We start from the raw sequence: 19717 nt of genomic DNA, 5'->3' as shown, positions 1-19717 counted from the left end.
TTAATGTATGAGCCACATATACATATCAGGCTCAGACAAACAGTTGTACACTGGCTCCACTATAAGCAAATAACCTGTAATGTAACATCTAAAATAACCTGAAGTAAAAGCCTGACACGTCTAAGTCACAACAAAGCACTGCCAACTCACAAGATCACATGAAAACACTCCGGTCCTTCTTGCTGCAGCCTCTTATATGTCTCAGCCCGCAGTTCACTAACTTAGTGATAAAGTGCTGTATCAGAGATACCATCCTACTGTTACTTACCTGAGTGCCTGCTGTCTCTGACACTTTGGTGAGTCTATGTGAGGACAAGTGCATGTTTCTGCAGAGGGGATTAACTGATGTAGCGTGGATCGAGGGCTATTTTTTGGTCCGGTACTCTGGCTTGTGATCTGAAAACACCTACAGCCACATTTAGACAACCAACCACTAAGCTACAACTGCACCGTTTACATTGGTAATGACATGTTTTGCAGAATCTGAACTTTAAAGGAACCTTAAAACTTGGTATTTCTTCACAACATGAAATATTTGTTCATAAATAAGCAATAGAATAAAATTCAAAGCTAATCTTCATCATGTGTTGTTTTGGTGTCTATGTGGCAGCATAACCAAACAACCCTTTAAATGTCATCAGATTCTGACTTGTTATTGTTAAATCTTCCTTGGTTCAGGGAAACATGCGACATCTCCTTTTTCAAACAGCTTTGACCACCTCAAACCAGAAACTGTTCTGACTGTGGCAGACAATAGTGTGTGTATCTCAGATCACATCACTTATAGTAAGACGCTTATTAAGGCATTTAAGGTTATAGAAAAACATAGAAATGTACACTTGCAGCAGATTTGCGGACAGCAGAGTCTAGAGATGGAAGAAAAGATATTTGTCTTCTATCTCTCCATCGTAACCCTATGATCATAACTTCTCTATTTATTTAAAGGACCATACCAGTGTCTTTGCTAAGCTAAACTCTTTATCTATAAATCATGGAAATGCATTTTAAATGCAGTCCATACAAATGTTTTATTCTTAAGTTTATTTTTGTGTATGAAAAGCAACCACCAGACAATGTAACAATGTAACTTTAATTAAAATAAACGCAGACTGGATTTTCCATGTGATGGATTGCAGAATTCAGCTAAGTTTTAATATAATTTATTTTATAACAGTGGAAACCAGTGGATGCCTGGAGCAGTAGAAAATGCAATATGTCATATAGTATCAGTAGTTTTCAGTACATGGGCTAAAGCCTGCAAAACCACATTTTCAACGTGTTGACCCGTGTATTATTCCTCTATCTATTGTTTTTATACCTCAAAATAAGGTTAGCTTAAAAATTTAAGTAAAATTGTTCAACTTAATATTCATATTCATATTTGCTTTGTTACGTTTTAAATATGGATGGATTAAATTGGTGGGATATGACATGCCCCATTCAATAAGCTCATTCATGATGTTAATGCTGGACTGACTGTAGTCTACCATGGAGATGATCTACACTGCACAAGGGGCAGTGCACATAGAGCTGGTGGCATCATTAAAACAAGATCATTATTAAGAATGATCAGCATGTATGTGTTATCCATTAGCTGTGCGTTATTGTATCCTCAAAATATTTTTTTTGTCCACACAGGTTAGTATCAATGGATAACTGCAGACTGTGGTATAACCAAAAACTGCTAAATAAGAAGTTTGCATGTTAAACATGCAGTCTGTGGGCATCCTCATGGTCTAGTGGTCTAAATCCGTGCCATGTGGCCACCGCATCCTCTGGGTGATTCATGTTGGGGTTCGTTGTTGTGTGTTATACTCCTCCTACTCCTCATGTTTTATGTTTGTTTTCACTTTCAACTGTCAAATTAAGGCAAAGGAAAAAAAATACACATGGAACCTGCGTTCTAGACTAGTCTGATGTTCTAGTTCACTTTGAGTGGACATCACTATATGTAAGCAGGTGTACCCATGGATCAACGTTTATAAATATAAACTAATGTGGCCTGTGCTCTCATGAAGTTAGTTTCCCCCAAAATTAGGATCAAGTTGGATAAAAAAGCTTTTAAAACTACTTCCACCTGAAAAATTGTACATCTTGGTGAATGGTTTTGTTCCTGATTCATTGCTTGAACTTAATTTAGATAGTTCTGAAATAACTTAATTAAAAGTTTTTTTTATTTTCTGGGTTTGGAGGGGTATTTTGCCGTTATTATACATGGTGCATGCACACGACACTGAACTGGCATCAACCACTCGACCACTGACAATAAGTAAACTATATATAACTATATTGTTTTCATAAGAACCCAAACCTTTAATTCATGTATGGCATACCATCATGACCCCGTTTCTCTTCATGCTAAGTCCCTAACTCTGTCTACCTCGAGTCCTCCCTGCTGTCAGAGAAAAACACTTTATAGTCTTATGCATGTGACGTAAGATGAGGCAAAGTGAGGTGAGGCGGCGTGGTGTGACGTTCAATCCCCCAAGTGAGGAAACAGTGATAAAAGACAGCTGATACTGGAGGCCGACATACACACACACAAACACGCAACCTCCTCTATAGTTACCGAGATCAATGCTCAAGAACAATTTACTTTTGCTTTCTGACAACACAAACAACATCTTTGTACTGTTAAATCTCTGTAATCTGACCAACTTTAAACTAGTTTTAAACCTTAATTGCAAAAATTAATAAATAAATAATCCTACAGTTCTTACTGGAGTTTAGAGGTCAGAAACGCACCTCGGTCTTGTCTTTGGAGCGAGGAGCGTTCTTGCCGTTACTGGCCGTCCCCCTGGCTGGAACCACAGTTATCTGCTGTACTGGCATGCTGCTGTTTCAAGGCAACGCTCTGATATTACTCCTACAGCATTCCCAGGATGCCGCGCCTTCTTGTCCTAAGATCCGCGTCCCTTTGTGTGATCTGCTCTCCCATCCGCAAGCTGTTTTCAGGTAAAGGAGACGGTGCACCAATCCAGATCATCGAGAGGAGCGGTGATGGAACGGGATCAGGTCACCGTGGCAACAGGAGGACAGCTCTGAAGATGGTGGGGTGTGAGGTCGTCATGGCGACTAAGAAACTACTCAACAGTGCTCACCACCTCCGCTTCCTCCTCCACTACCCTCCTGCTGAGAGAGAGAGAGCGAGAGACAGAGAGAGGAAGAGTTGAGATGGAGCTGAGTAGTTAAAAAGAAGGCAGGAAAAAATGTGTCGTAGTTGTGTGTGTGTGTGTGTGTGTGTGTGTGTGTCTTTCTTGAAAGGGTGGAGCCAGGATTTTGTCGTGCTTGCTGGGTAATAAGCATACGGTCCAGGAGGATTAGGGCTTAGACTAACCTCAATCTCCTCCTCTGACCAGTGATGCTGCTAATAAGCTTATGCAACTTGTACACATGGGACAGCACACACACAATACACACACACACGTGCGCACACACGCACACTTGGCCTGATTGTTCACGGACTCGCTGGTGAGACACACTGTGTTGATAGATCTTAAGCCACCTCATTTCTTCTCTCATATTAAAGGCATGTTAGTCGTCTGACTGGCCATGAAGTGAAACACCTACACAAACCATCAGCATTTTTACATAGTGTGTGTAGGTGTGTGTGTTTAGGTGGTGAGGGTAATCCTATTTCGAACTGTAACAGGCCATGAGGATTATGATTGATATAACTGAAAAATGGGTGACTTAAAGTGACCAGTGAAGGGCAGCGACATACTGAGGTGAAGAGGCAAACAAGGCTTGGTGATCTCATTAACTTTATTTTAAAACAGGGCTGGCATATATTGTATTGTTATCGGAGAGTCGACAGTAGAAAGGTGACAGGAAATGAGGTGACAGAGAGATGGAGAGCGATCTGCAATGCCACAGCTGGACTCAAACTGGGGGATGCTGCGATTTCATGGTCAGCTCCTTCAGCCCCTAGACTACCGGAGCATGCCACCCTTTTAAGCTTTTACCGCTGTGGTCGAGGTTGGAGGTTATAAACAATAAAGTTTGACAGTAAAGCTGTATTGTAAACTGATGAGTCAGGCATAAATGGCTATACTGATGTTATTTTTTGTGTCCAGTACAAAAAGTGGCCAGCCCACGTGGACTTGGTAAGGTTGCAGTTCACACATAACTTCTTACAGATGTTGCATTAAAAACTCCTGCACAGGTGATTTCACTTATTTGGTTGATTAGGCCTCTTCTCACGACTGTGTGGGCTCGCACAAACTGTGTTTGATGGACATCTTCCTGCTTTGTTGCACCTGACCGGGACAAATTACACCTTTATCATACTCATTAGTACACAGAGCCCTGTGACCTCATTTTCTTCAAAGCTACCACCACCTTCAAACTGTGTAGAGGTCTAATCAGAGCAACCGACCTGTGAAGTACTTCAAAGTTCTTCTGCTTCTAGACCTCTGAATCACTGCCCACATCTCAGATTTTTCAGTGCTTCATATAGGTCTGGTGTTGCAGTTTCCCTGGTTGGAAAAACAGCTGAGCCAACAAGAGTTTCGCAGGCAAAGAATGAGGACGCCATCTTCCTATGCCAGAGCCAGAAAAATGCAGATATGCTATACGTTCTAAATTGCATATTTTTTCTTTTTACTTTTATTACGTACTGCAGCTACCCTTAAGAACTATGCACTGTTGCATGCCGTATGCATACAACTGGGACACACTGCTTTGTCTTAACAGTGCACCTTGAACTTTGACCCTCTTGCTAATGCTGCGCAGAGGACTGTGGGTCAAAATAGCCAGAAAAGCATTCCGGCTTGTATATAGAAAAATTTGACAGGATGCAGTAGGATATCCTACTATATACTGGGACATACTAAATATTTTTCTGGCATCCTAAATAATATGGTAGTAAGGGTATTGGAACGCACCCCCAGAATAGCTACAAAAATGACCACAAGCACGGATGAGATTGTTTAAAGTTGACTTACAGGTTTAACACCATTTCAATCGACATATTTGTTTGATTTGAAAGCTTAAGTTAAATGTGCTGCAGCTTGCACATCGCCTGAAAATTACTACAAGTGGACTCCTAATTTCTTCTTAACTTTAGTTACAGTTAGCTCTCAGTTAGCTCTCTGCATATGAGTGGGCTGTGTTTGGTGGTACAAACTGATGTTATTATTATCTTGATGACTTCACTTTGAGTTTCATTTTAACATTTGTAACATTTTCCTACAGACAAGTAAGGTGTGTTGAAGAATTTCTAAGCCAGCGGGCAATAAAGTACTGTATTTTTTTGTATTATAAACAGACTATTCTCTACATTTTTTATCTGGTTGTAGTTTTTTTGACCTTTAAACTTTGCTTGGGTTGGTTGGGCAATGTTGAACATTTGCACAGGGAACATTCAACAGCAGCAGCCTTGTTATCAACAAGCACTGCTGAGAGGAAAGGGGGTCAAATAAGTGTCCAAGACATGTATATATGCCCACACATCCTTGCATTCATGCACATCTTTTTTATACACTCAAATTTTAAAGAAGAGTCCTATATCCCTATATCACACCAACATGTGTGGCACGCAAAGCTTCAGTTCTTTTTCAGATGACAAATGGATATGTTTAATGTGGGCACAAACATTTTTAAACATTAAAATATCTCATACCATCTGGAGAAAGTCCTACACTGGAAAGCAATCATAAATCTTAAAATGAACACATTCATTCATTTTAAAAGAGCATTTCTACTGGTAAACACACACACACACACACACACACACAGGGCTCATAAATAATTAGGGTTAATATGATCTCACTTGAACTTGAGAGGGGATGTGCTAGTCAGCTCTTTGCAGTTTCTGCAAGTGTGTGACAAAACAGAGAGAGAGAGAGAGAGAGAGAGAGAGAGAGAGAGAGTGTGTGTTTGTGTGTCATGTGTTATGAAGCTGCTGTGAAATAGTCAACATCTAAATGCTCCAGTAACAGACTCTGGGTAAGTGAGTCATCCTAATTTCAATTCATTGTCGGGACGGTGATTTCACCTTTTGTAAAGAAATGTGATGATTTTAACAGATGTGGCATTTACTGGCTACACACAGCTGTGGCAGCGGGTGTAGATGGCATCTCTGCTGACTGAGCTGGAGGTGTGGACAATCGTGTTCTCTCTCCTGGTTTTCGCCCTCTTCACACTTACTGGGATGCTCAGTGAGGAATGTGCACACGTGAATGGTACGACTGCGTGCACACACACACACACACACACACACACACACACACACACACACAGAATAGTATGAATTGTTTAACTTCAACACAGTGCACTATGCATTTATAATAACAATGGATTTTGAATTACATGAGTACTTTCACTTTCACGCAGGTTTCTAATATGGGTGGAAAAAACAGAAACAACTGTAATGTAGTTTATGTAAAGTTAAAACTAATGAAGTCTAATACAACAATGCTTCAATAAATCCTACCTCGTGCAGGTCTACAGTATTACATTCATGAGTTTTAGCAAAGTATACCAATTAATGCGGCAAAGTGTGTATATATATACTAAAAGTATTTTTGTGCAAACTAATAAACACATCCTACAATATCAATTAGTGTTGTTAAAGCACTACGAACTACATCCCCAAAATATATAGTGGAATTAATTCAGAGTGTATCTGAGGCAGTGCTTTCTCACGTGCATAGAGGACCACCATATTATCTTTGTTCTGATCCTAAATTCTGTCCAAATGTCTTCATTAAAACTTTATTTCTTTCTGTCTAATATTTCGGTTCATTACTTTTATTTCTTAGACACAAACCACAGCTTCCAAAATTTCTATACAGTTGAATCAACATTGCTCCAAAAACAATTTCAAAATAACGGAACATTATAACCTTTATGAAGATTAGCCTTATTACGGAGATTCTTTATTAGACTGTTTTAGTTAGGTGTCCCTAAAAAATGGCCATGTTGAGTGTTTAACATGTGTATAGTGTGTTCCCATAGTCCAAGACTGGCAATATTGTTGCCTGTACAATCTTTTTCTACTTAACATAGATAGGCAGGACTTATTCCTTTAAAGAAAACCACATACAACATCTGTAATTCCTATAGATGTTGAATGGAGGTTTATACATGACGTTGGCAACAGTCATGAACAGACCTCATGCAATCTAAGATGTATAAAATAAGCCATGTATAGAATAAAATAATGTATATAATGTATTAAAAAATCAATAAAATAATCTTAACTCAAAAGTCCACTTTTTATTGGAGATTTTCACTGCATTGCACGTTCTTCAGAAAAAGATAGTAAATGGACCTCTGAGTTAAAATAATCACATCATAGACTGTTATTATGACTGTTAGAGACTCTAAACAGCACAAACAAGCACTAAACTAGTTCATGAGTAATGTTCTTCTTCTTTCACTTTGATACAATCGTTTATATTTAGGTGGAAAAAACCAATGGCAGTGACCATGTTTCTCATTTCCTAACCCTCAGAGACAAAAACACAACCACAGAGTGAACAGCTGATCGTGTGACTTCAGCGGGCAACAGCGAATCTTTCTTCCTGTTTGCTGTTTAATGAGGACGTGTCAGCCAAAGCCTTGTGTGAGAGTGTGTGCGTTATCAGTTACCAGAACAAAGTCTAAATCGTGACCTCTGAATGTGTGTGTGTACTTTGTTATAGGATCCTGTACTATTTGCTTCCAGGATGAGGCACAAAGGAGTGGCCTAGTAGGTACACTGTAAAAAGATAGAAATCAATAAACAAAGACCTGCTTCAACAAACTGTTCTAAGACAGTGTCTCATGCCTGTTTTCTTTCCTCTTTGAGAGTCTGTAGATACACACGGGTCCTTTTGTTTTGAACTTCTGATCTGAAAATAGCTACTGTGATTCTTCCACTGGTAAGTCTCCCCACACTTTTCTTATTGTTTGCTGCTGTTTGTGTCATCTCTGACTGAAGCCTACCACTCTGGAGAGGCTTTTTAATATCTAGGTCAGACACAAAAGGTGTGCTGGAAGGATCAGAGGAAGTGCTCAAATTATTCAGCAGGGATCAAATACTGGGGCCTCTCAGTGATAGTATGAGATGTATGTTTTAGAATTGACTTTAAAATTCTATTGATCACTTTTAAAGCTCTTCATGGCCTCTCGCCTTGTTATATTTCTGACCTTTTAGTCCCATACACACCAGCACGTACCTTGAGATCCTCGGGCAGAGGTCTGTTGTCTGTTCCAGAGTCTCGACTGAAAACTAAAGGGAACAGAGCGTTTGCTGTCAGGGCCCCGAGGCTCTGGAACAGCCTGCCCGAGGAAATAAGGTCAGCTGAGTCAGTGAACTCTTTTAAGTCCCTTCTTAAAACATACTTTTATAGGAGAGCCTTTCCCGATCTTATTTGACTTTATTTTATCCCTTTTATTTTATTGTATTTTACTAATTTTATATTTATCTTAAATGTGTATTTTAGTCTTTTCAATGTTTCCATGCTTTTATCTTGTATTGTTTTTGTATTATTGTCTCTTGGGTATTATTGTCTTTACACTTATTAAAGCACTTTGTAACTTGTTTTTGAAAAGTGCTCTACAAATAAAGATTATTATTATTATTAATATAAAACTGCATGGTGCATCTGTTAATGTATTAACATTATTATTAAACAGCATGTTTTTGTAGGGATTCATACTTTACTTTACTTTGTGGTAAAGTTAAGAAAGTAAAAATGTGGTTAGTTAGACAGCAAAGGCATTTTGATTGAAGTTAGGTTAAGGGTTTAGAAAACAGGGTTTGATCACAAAATTCTGCTGAAAATGAAAAATGTATTGTACTGAAGTCATATTATCTCAGTTCCCCAAAAAAGTTTCCAAAAACTTCTGTGTTGTAACTTTTTTCTTTGATTCCAACATTGACTGTTTTATATATGTGAGCCCTGCTTCCAGTTTCACCCAGTTCACTCATACTATGATACTACAGTGCATTTCCTAACTTTGCGATACTTAAACACCGCATCGGATACTGCTATGGTTGTGTGAACTGATCTCAGAAACTCAGAAATAGAAGATTGTGCAGTAAAATGTACCATAAAGCTCCCTCAAGACCAGGAAGAAATATTCAGCTTTGGCAAATTTGTGAGCAATCATACAGTAAGCAGATACAACCCAGCACTACATAGAGCAGTGTAGGTGCACTGAGGAGCAGGAGTCATTATTGAAAGGGCTTAGCTTCCTACCTACCTACTCAAAACCAACAACACACAGACGTTAGTTACAGGTAACAAGATTACAAGGCCCCCTAGTGGAGGCGACATGATACTGCACCAATGAAAAAACTACCTCTAATGTCTGTAACACAAAGTTGTGGCTTTTGTGCTGACACATAAAAACAATTTTTGTATGTGGATAATGTGTATTTAAGCTAGCAATAACCTGTAGTTTGAGCATGAATTCCAGACCAAGTTATGTCCTAATTTTATCCATATTGTATATTATTTTTTGTTCCAAACCTATGATTTCTACATCTCAGATTTGTTAAGTGGTTCAAATAGTGAAAGGAAAAGGTTGATCCAGTCAGATCATCAGGCTACACATGTAAAGCAGTACAAGTTTGCCCACAAATGCAAGCCTGAAACTGGTTTGGCAGCAGGTGTGTAAAAAATATCCAGAACAAGTTCAGTTTTCTGTGCCCAAACAAAATCTGTGCAGCGTAGTTAAGCTAAAATCTAGCAATTGAACAATTTTAGCTTATTAAAACAAAATATTAACTTTAACATTTAGTTTTATATCCAATAGCCCTGTTGTAGTTGAATATATCGTGCCTGGATGCTAATAAAAAATACCTCAATAAGGGTCATATGTACATATTAAGATTAAGAAATGTTATGCACATTGGTACCTCATATGTACATGTTTGTAATATGGAATGAGCTTTCTAAATTATGGAAAGACACGTCTTTGATCATGGTTCAGAAAGATGGACATTTTGAGCCTTTTTACTTCATAAATCTGGCAACAATACAAAAAAATACAAAGTGTAGATCCTAGTTAGGTACTTTTAATTTTTATAATTGTTAGTAGTTGTCCTAGTGTACCTCTTGTAGGTCTATTTTTTGAAAATGTAACAACACAGTAAGACAGAATAGGATTTCCTAATAAGTTTGTGTTAATGTGAAGATGTTACATAATGTAATGAAGTGCTTTGTGTTGGGTAGTTGTGTAGATGGACCAGCCGTTCTCTGGCTTTGAGCTGACCTTCATCATCGTTGCCTTCGTTATTTTTTCACTCTTCAGTTTGGCTTCAGTCTGCATCCAACCAGAAAAAGAACATCCAGGTATACACTCCTCTTCTGCTGTCAGACACACACACACACACACACACACACACACACACACACACACACACACACACACACACACGCAGACAAATGTCGGCTTTTCTAATGCTGTACACTGTCTCTTTCAGAAGAAGGTGTCTATGATGCAAAGAAGTCAAGGTCGTCTAACAGAAAGCTGAGAGTGATCACCAAGCAAGCTGGACAGAAGCCATAAAGTCAGAGATCTCTATCTTGAGCTAGTGTACTACAGGGTTTTCAATGTACTGTGAAGTTCTCACAATTGACTCATGATTAACTAAAAACATTTTTCAAATTAAATAATGTCATTATGGCACATAGTGTTGAGTTTTCCTAATAAAAAGGCAACAATAAACTTGTCTCCGATGTGTGATTCAGTCTCCCTCTGACCTAATCAGTAACATCTTATACAAATGTGGACATGGTCAACGGGTGGCATGCAATCATTGTTGTACAGCAGGAACAGTTAGATATGTACATCAAAATATCACGTCACTCAAATTTTTAGTGTGAGAGATGCCAAAATTTAGATATTGTCCCCCTTAACTAATAAGCCTAATCAGTTGTAAAAACCAGTTAATCTTCAAAATCTAGCTGCACTGATCTGAGTTTTTCTCACTTTTGACTATTAGTTTGTGGTCAGTAGCTTCATAACCTACACAGACACTAGCTGGTTTTGGAAAATTCTTACACTGAATGTTACTGCGCAGTCAATGGTTCCTCTAAGGACGCATAAAAATGCCTATTTGCTGGGAATAGCAGACCCCCGATATTGGTCCTACCTCTGTCCTTTGGCGTCTATAAAGAATTTGATTGCTGGGTAGATCATTACCATTCTGCAGCTGTCACTATCCAAAAATGCCCTAAAAATAATCTAACATAGTACATAATGCTCTATGTTTCTGTTCAAACTAAAGCCATACTTTCAAAATCTGGACACCCGGTTTGCGTGTCCAGAGAAGCCGCTGTGTCTGGGTTAGGATTTGGGGGGGGGGGTTAGAGGCAGCTCCCTGTTGAGCTTGCCCCCTGACCCCTGAACCCTCCGTCAATCCTCCACAGTCAGCCGTCTAGTTGCCGACACGGAGGGGAGGAGGCGCTCAGGAATAAAGATAAAGTTAATCAACCATCGTGAGGCTCCATCTTTGTCTTCACAGAGTGCAGCAGGAGAAGAAAAATCCCCCGCCCGACTCATTTGTGCTGAGTGATGTGTCCTGATGGTCCATACTGTTAGTGTGTGTATTGGGTGTTCACTACTGTTCACGTGTATATACGTCCATTGGGGTCTGTAGTGGGCATTTGGAGATAAAGGGTCTTAAGAGTAATTAAGCTCTGCTAGCTGGCTGCGGCCCTCATTAATGCTGACGACCTTACAGCATGACAACAGACCCGCTATCACTCTAACGATGGACAACAAACTTACCATTCAGATCACAATCAGCACTACTACACACACATATACACACAGTGGACTACACCCAAAAAAATCCAGACATCACGGCACAAAACATCTCTGCTACTCAATCTGTCACCTGCACTCCTCTCTGCATCCACTTGAATGAGTTTACATTAAAGGAAAACTATTTTCAATACAACTTGGGACATGTTTTTGTAGCTCCATAACAGCTGGTTATAATAACATTATCAACATCACTAAAAATAGGTGAAATGGGGAAACAAAGACAAGCTTTTTAAGAAATAATCACAAGCTTTTTAAAACACATAAACATATGCTCACATAGATGGCACACACGGTCATGTATGTGTTTAAAAACGATGTGGGCCATATGGATAAAATCCTTTATCACGGTATACGTAATGTTATATCACAATATCAATTAGGGCTGCAACATACCATTATTTTCTTATCAATTATGGTCAACTTCAATCTGCCAATTATTTCCTCAGTTAATCAATTTAAAGCTTTGTCAGTAAATTGTCAGAGAATAGTGAAAAATGCCTATCACAATTTCCCAGAGCCAAATGTGACACATTGACATGACTTGTTTTGTCCAACCAGCAGTCAAAGCTCATAGATATTCAGTTTACTATAATATAATATTCAGCAGGACACTTACGGGAGGCTTTGGACTGATGTATTGGACAGCCCTCTCCACCACCATCATGAAATGAGAGAATATCTTTTTGTCACCTATCTGTATGTATAACAATTTGTCCGTGCTAAGTGTACCTGTGTACAATACAATAACGTTCAGCTCTGTGGAAAAGAAACACGAGTCCTTTTATAATGCACTGTTCCTCTTAACAAGTGTTATCAGAGAGGAAGTTCTTTATCTGTGTGTCGCTGGTCAGGAGATGATGGGACAGGAAGAGGAAAGTGAAAATTCAGGAGGGGAATAGAGGCTGAAGCTTCCTCTGTGGTCGTAAAGATCACAGCGTCTAGGAAGACTATGACTACTAAACCAGTAGCAATAACTGCAGCTCTGCAGTCAAACTCTGTCAAACTCTTTCTTTCTAATCTACAAAGCATTCAAAATGACCAGACAAGGAAAGGAAAATATGATAATGTATGCTATTGCACTTGTAATTGTTCTAAAAATCAGTCTATGAGGTAGAAGGTAGGTTTATTTGTCACATTAGATTAGGTTGTATAGTGAAATTTAGTTTGTAACTCCCTTCTGCTGCCTCTGCGTAGCAGACAATATGCATTAATATAAAAGCAATCATAAAATGATAAACAGAAATAAACTATCTTAAATGGAGCAGTACTGAGGAAGAATTTTAGTATAAACGTCTGATAGCTTGGGGGAAAAAGTTGCCTTGCAGTCTGTTGGTGCGGCAGCAGAAATCTCTTCCCAGAATGCAGCAGGGTGAGCAGGCTGTGGCTGGGGTGGGTACTCTCCTTTAGTATCCTTTGAGCTCTGTGTAGGCACCTCACCTCACCTAAAATGACCTAATATAATAGTACCTATGAAAAGTAGCAAATGTTTACTTTTACAAAGCTGGAACAAGTGAATTTTTTGCATTTTTGCTAAAAAATGTTGACCCACTAAGCAATTAAATGACTAATCTTTTCAGCTCAAGTACCAATAAAAAGACAAAGCTGTTTGTACTACTCTGAGAATTATAAACAGTTAGTCAATAGTTTATCCATCATTTCTATAGTTGATTAACTATTTAAGTAATTTATGAAGCAAAAACACCAAACTCAGTTTTGTATCATTGTGAACTGAATATGTTTGAGTTATGGACTGTAGACAGGACAAACAAGACATCTAGTGTCAGCACTTTGGACTTTGGAATTGCGACAGGCATTTTTGGTGGATAATTGGTACCAACAACGCTAATTATCACATATCAAAGAATAACCTTTAACAGTAGAAAAGAGATTCCTCTATGCAGCGCAGCGGTGCCAAACTGAAGCAGTTTAATAGGAGGTTGCCCTCTGTGTGCGTGTGTGCGTGTCTCTCTCTCTCTCGTAGGGGAGTGTTTGAGCAGGCTGGGTAATCCCTGTAAAGACGTATAATCCCCAGGAAGAGCAAATATTACAACACGCTCTACTTAGTCACACGGAAAACCTGGTGGGGAGAATTCGGTACAATTCGCTTGTTTCTGTTTTCAAGGGCAGAGAGAAAGAGACAACAGAGAAACTGAGACTTGGCAGCAGTTGGATGCAGCGGATACCAGGTGGCTCTGAATGACAATTGAGACGAAATTAGCATATTCAAACAGGGAAAATAAAAGTTTTTTAAAAGACAATGGCAGCTGATATGCAAAGTGCAGCTCACCACAGAAACAAACTACATACCTCAGCTGAGTGTTTGCGGCAGGATGACTGTGTCTGTGTGTTTGTGCATTGGCTAAATCCATGAGGAATCTCTGTCATTTCAAGCAACATTTTTGCAAACACCATAAAGCAATAAAAGCAACATTTCCAAAGACATAATGACACCGACACCGACACTGACACTGACACACACACACATCACTAAACAACCCACAAATGGAGAGACTCTTTTTTCAGACTCTTTTGTCTATTTTTCAAGGCTAAAGAGAGCTGATGGTCCGAATGCTTGTTCAAAGTCTCTGTGACTATATTGAGCCCCCGGTCCATTAGTGTCCTGCTGCTTCTCTAATCCTCATTCACATGTAATGGCTGACATTTCATCTTAATGTGTTAATTCATTAGCTGGGTGCTGAATGCAGAGTCTCAGTCCACAGAGACGGCCGTAAGCAGACACGCTAATGAGTCCCCACACCGTCAACTGCAGAGCTAATGCCAAGTGAACTGGGTTACCTGCTGCAAGAAAATCCCCTGGTATACCACTGACAACCTGCATGAGAAGTAGGGCTGGGTATTGTTTGAATATTTATACAAACCATAACGTGAATAATATTATATAATTGTTCCCCCATATTTTTTTGTGTCTTTTATAAGTAATAACCAAAATTGTGATCAACGTTAAATAATTACACTTGAATGACATGTACACAGAAAAGATAGTCTGTTTACTTTTCTGATAATTACATCACTGCATCACTCATAAATGTTCAGACAAGCTTAGTATTTGGTTATTTGTGATGCTACAGTATATACAGTATATATATATATATATATAGTTTCAGTAATGAGACGCTTGGAGCAGAGCTGTTTTGCAGGCTGTGACGTACAGACGGAGAGCGTCGACAGCATGGTGTAGGGGCATCTCTGTGTAGGAGTGTACGTTCAGTCACACACCATGCTTCTTGCTTTGCATTCAACCACATCAAGCTTGCTCTAGCCTGACCTTTCTCACACATCCAAATGCCATGTAAAAAACAGTCTGCTTGTATGATCAATTTAGAGAGAATTTAGATTCAATTTTAGAAATTCTGAATTTTAAATATTAGAAAATATGGGTAATAGTCTGGAATCACAAATATTTTTCCATACTCTCTTTTCTTTTTTCCCCATACTTATCCAGACCTGGAAACGACTAAAATGTAATTGGGAACCATTTTTTACAAACACACTTTGGCCAATGCTTAAAAAAAAGTACTACTGTTCTACACTCAAACCTAATCATCACACATGAAAACTGACTGGTGATTAAAGAACAAATCATCTTCATACTCAGTGGTTTGATACACGGTGCTACTGAGAAGATGCTAACAAAGTGAAATTAACTCACTGAACTAAATAATTAAGTCAGCAACCATTTTGAAAAGCCAGAAGTTGAATTTTAAGATAAGACTCTTCCCTAAAAACAAAATTCTTGCGGTAATTGCTTTTTATTTAGAAAAAAATTAGATAATGCAGTTGTAGCCATTTAATTACATGGCTACAAACACACCCGCCCCAAAAAGACAGACACTCATGCAGACAGACAGAGACAGTAGACAGCATCCCAGACAGACAGTCAGACTTCTTTGAGTATTGTTAGTCCAGTGCCATCATTTCATTCAACCAGGACCCGGCCCCAAAATGCTCAGTGCAAACACCCCCCTCCACCACCTCCACTACCACCCCAGCACCCGAAAGCCCCCCCAAGATGTGTGTGCTCTCCTTAGTGCGGGGGTGGGGTGGGGGGCAACTGAGGGAGGAGGGATCTGGCTCTCCTCTCAGTCTTGAAGAAGCTACTACTATCAGCGACAGCTTACTAAATCTGTGCTCTTTGTGATATGAGTGATAAATCAACATTGTCTGCTCCATCCACTCTTAAATATTTCAGTCACCCATAGTTGCACACACACACACACACACACACACACACACACACACACACATTTATGCATACACAACATGCAGCATACATGAGAGTGTGTGTTCAAGGGGCAGTTAGAGGATAGGGAGGGGGTTTCCTGTCATTTGAATTACCCTCTACATGTGGGGTCAATATGTGCAGTGTGTGTGTCTGTGTGTGTTTGTGAGTGTGTGTGTCAGGGGTTGAGCTGGGGGCTGCTGTGGGCACCCCACCTCTCCCCCATGCTCCCCCTCCCTCTAAAAGGCTGTATAAAGGAGGTGGGGGGAAAGGCACCTTTGTCACTTTGCTCTCATACACAGAGACAATCACTCTCTCACTGGACACACAAACACTTCGGACGCACACAATCCTCAGGGACATACTGATTATCTTGGGGAAAAGAGGTCCTTCTCTCTGTACTGGATTCTCCCGCGGCGTAGGCCTTCTGGACTGAAAACAAAGGAGGAGAAAGAGAGAACCGAAACACACTGAGCATCATCAGTCCAGCTCGCAGCCAGAAGGACTCTTAAGACTTCTAGAAAATTATATTTAACTAAGCTCCTCAGAAGCTAACAGCTGCTCAGCCATGAGGATCTTCAACTTGTTCTACCTGCTCCTACTGCTCGCAGCTTTTGTAGCACAAGTCTCCTCTGCCAGACCAGGTAAGCGTCCCAAGTTCCCAACTCTTTAACGTTACCGTCCAGATGACGTTAAAATAGACCAGGACAGTTAAAATATATAACCCGGGTGAACGGTTTTAAACAGCGTTCTAAAACGGTTACAGGTAACCATAGCAACGGTACCGTTACTACTACTTCTTGCAATGTTACATTAACTGGTGAAACACACCTAGCTTAATCAATTTTAAAAGTTAAATCAAATTAAAATCAAATTTATTTCTTGTACATATCTTTTTAATAATAAAAAGCTATCTATAAAAGCTATATTTATCTACGGTAAAATTAAGCCCCGTCAATAATCATGTCCGGTGTAGCTAACGAATCCGTTCAATATATGGCGCGTTCATGACTCATCATTCAGTCCGTAAATAACATACATAACGTTAGACTCGAGGGCGAAAACCCGTTATTGCGAGCCTCCTTGTATAAAGTAGGGCCTATGTCAACAAACCGTGGCGAAAGAGCTGCAAATCCAACTTGGTTATTACATCTAAATGAAATCAAACAGTTACGTTTTGACACTAAGACAATCGAATTTGCTAACTAAAAGTAAAAAGAGGCTATTTTTTGTGTCAACCCCTACAAATAGGCCTACATAACAAGATAAAACGACTAGGCTACTTTATAGGCTTAATTTCCATTTATCTGGTTTGAGAATGCGTTTAACAAGTTATTAACAGCAAATTTTCCAACATGTTTTGAATGCAGCACTATTGTAAGTAACATGCGGTATGTTTAGGGTTTATATGATAAAGGTTCATTTTAATATTAGTCTTTCCAACTCTTTTATTTATTTATTTATTTTTATTTACAAATGGGGCTACAAACTCCCCATGTATGATAAAAGTTTTGCTGGAATTGGGAAAGTAGATATCCTGCTGTCGTAGCAGGTGCGCTTTTTGCGCAAATCCAAGCTGCTTTGCGGCTATACATCGGCCTTATTGGCGGAGACAAACAGCGGTTGTTAAACAGAGACGCTTTGGGGCTTGAAGTCGTGATTAGAGTCATGTGATGATGGAGAGGATGGAGGAAGGCAGAGAGGGAAGGAGGGAGGTACAGGAGCGGAGCGCCGCCGGGGATCACATAGCGACCCCAGTGAGTCCCTTTGTCCCGGGTTGGAAGGCACTCCGGCGCGCTTTTGTTAATCGCGGTGTTAAAACGCCATGCAAATACCCGAGCTTTATTAACATGACATGGAGTAGCAGTGCCAAGTGTAAAGAAGCATACCTCCAGGCGTGGGGAGCAGTTTCTTTCAGGGGGAGGAAGAGGGAGCCATAAAGTCATCTGGCAGTTTATCTCTTCCTGGGCTTGGCTGGCAGTCTGTGAACCGCGGGAGTCAAAGTGGATTTATTAGGGACGTTTAAAAATAATCATGTGTTAGGTCTGTGTGTCCCAGTTTATTAGAGGGGGGTGGCCTTGCTGTTGGAAATTGGTCCAAACAATAAAAGCCATGAAAGTGAGCTTTTCTGTGGTCAACAGAGGCTAAGTTAGGCCATAATTAGGGCTTGTTAGTTTTGAAATTGTGCTTTCTGGGGAAATGGTGACTGTAGGAGGTGTTGTTTTTATCTCTTTTGGTGCTAAAAAGCCCAAGCTGAGTTTACTCTTCTCCATTTGGAATTAATTACGCCTGTCAGGTGATATGCAGTCCACCTGTAGACATAAATCTTTACACCCACAGTTGGATTTGATAAGCAGTTCATTCCTGGTAGTGTAGATTACATATAAAATATATATATATTCCAATTTAAACAGTCTGCTTATCCAGTGACTTTATTCTGCATGTTAGAATTAAAGCATCTCTTTCTTTCAGATTTCCTGAACCTGAGGAGAAAATATCACAAACACCACTGCCCACACAGACGCTGCCTGCCTCTCCACTCCAGAGTACCCTTCCCCTAAAGTAAGATGTGTGCATTCATACATGTGTTTCTGTGTAAAAGGGGTTACGAGCTGAGCTGTGTGATACATGGAACAAAACCAGGCTATAGAGCTGGCAGGTGGCAGTTAAGAAGGTGTGTGTGATTAGTGGCAGAGGTGTGTATTCACGCAGAACAGGAGTGCAAGGGGTGACAGGCTCACATAAATCTCACTAACGATGAAGAGGAAGCCATGAGGAATGTTTGGGGGGGGTTCAGCTTTAATTTTGACTCCTGAACATGCACAGTTGCTGTGTTTAAAGCTGTGTTTATCTTACCTTGAACTTCTTTTAGCAGGACACTAAATTATGTTTTTTCCCCCATTACAGGACACAAGAATGAGGGTGACCTAAAGAAGAGAAATATGAATACGAAGCGACTGCAGTGTGGCCCAAACACCATGGATGAGTCCCAGCACCAAGACATAGATTGTAAAGTGGGAAAACAAGTCTATGGGGCACACTGAACATGCCATCCAAAGACTGAAGCTGCAAAAAAGCTGTTCAAAATCAAGCTCAGCTTTAGCTTGAGCACGACTGACTCTTCATTTAATTAAATGTTTTGGCATCCTGGTGGCCACAGGTCTGGGTCTGTCCAGTTGCAAGCACCTTCCCCTCTTCGTCCACAAAAGCCAATAATTGCGTACTAAACAAAAAGGGGGAAAGGATCCACAACATCACCTGTCATCAAGCATGTTCGACACGACTTAAAAGCGATGGACCAAAGAGCTGGAAACATCTTAGTGACTGCAGCTACGATGGACAGCATTAACAATGTATTCCTACAAAGTGTTTATAATGCATGTATGCACTTCAGATGTTTATTGAATTACATTTATGTTTAAATAAAAATATGTATCAGCGTAGTGTTTTGTTTTTATTGTGTTTATGTGTTAAGTAAAATGACAATTGACTACAGGGTTAAAGTAAATGTGCAACTTTGAGGATTACAATAAGCCAGCCTTCATTTAAATTTGGGATACTTTTGGTTAGGACAGAGTAAAACTATATATTTTTATGTGTGATACCTGCAGTACTCTGGATAACTCCAGGCTCCAAGGAGAAGCCACATGGGACAGAAGTCGTAAATGCATTCACTCCCTGTGGAGTTACGGACACCAGAGCATGAAG

At 39.8% G+C, this 19717-nt stretch overlaps 2 long non-coding RNA genes across 2 annotated transcripts; both read left to right on the top strand.

Annotated features, from left to right (window-relative positions):
• The first annotated feature begins 10169 nt into the window (after positions 1 to 10169).
• On the top strand, positions 10170 to 10670 carry LOC119898834. The gene is made up of 2 exons (XR_005443646.1): positions 10170 to 10289; positions 10421 to 10670. It is a non-coding gene; the product is annotated as an uncharacterized LOC119898834 (long non-coding RNA).
• Positions 10671 to 17194: 6524 nt separating this feature from the next.
• On the top strand, positions 17195 to 19452 carry LOC119898832. Its single transcript, XR_005443645.1, has 3 exons — positions 17195 to 17766; positions 18482 to 18571; positions 18917 to 19452. It is a non-coding gene; the product is annotated as an uncharacterized LOC119898832 (long non-coding RNA).
• The last annotated feature ends 265 nt before the right edge of the window (positions 19453 to 19717 follow it).

The sequence above is a fragment of the Micropterus salmoides genome, unplaced genomic scaffold (assembly GCF_014851395.1).
Source record: "Micropterus salmoides isolate LMB-PRFRI ecotype aquatic unplaced genomic scaffold, ASM1485139v1 Ms_hic_scaffold_12, whole genome shotgun sequence".
Taxonomy (NCBI): domain Eukaryota; kingdom Metazoa; phylum Chordata; class Actinopteri; order Centrarchiformes; family Centrarchidae; genus Micropterus; species Micropterus salmoides.
This window is presented reverse-complemented; position numbering and strand designations above follow the sequence as displayed.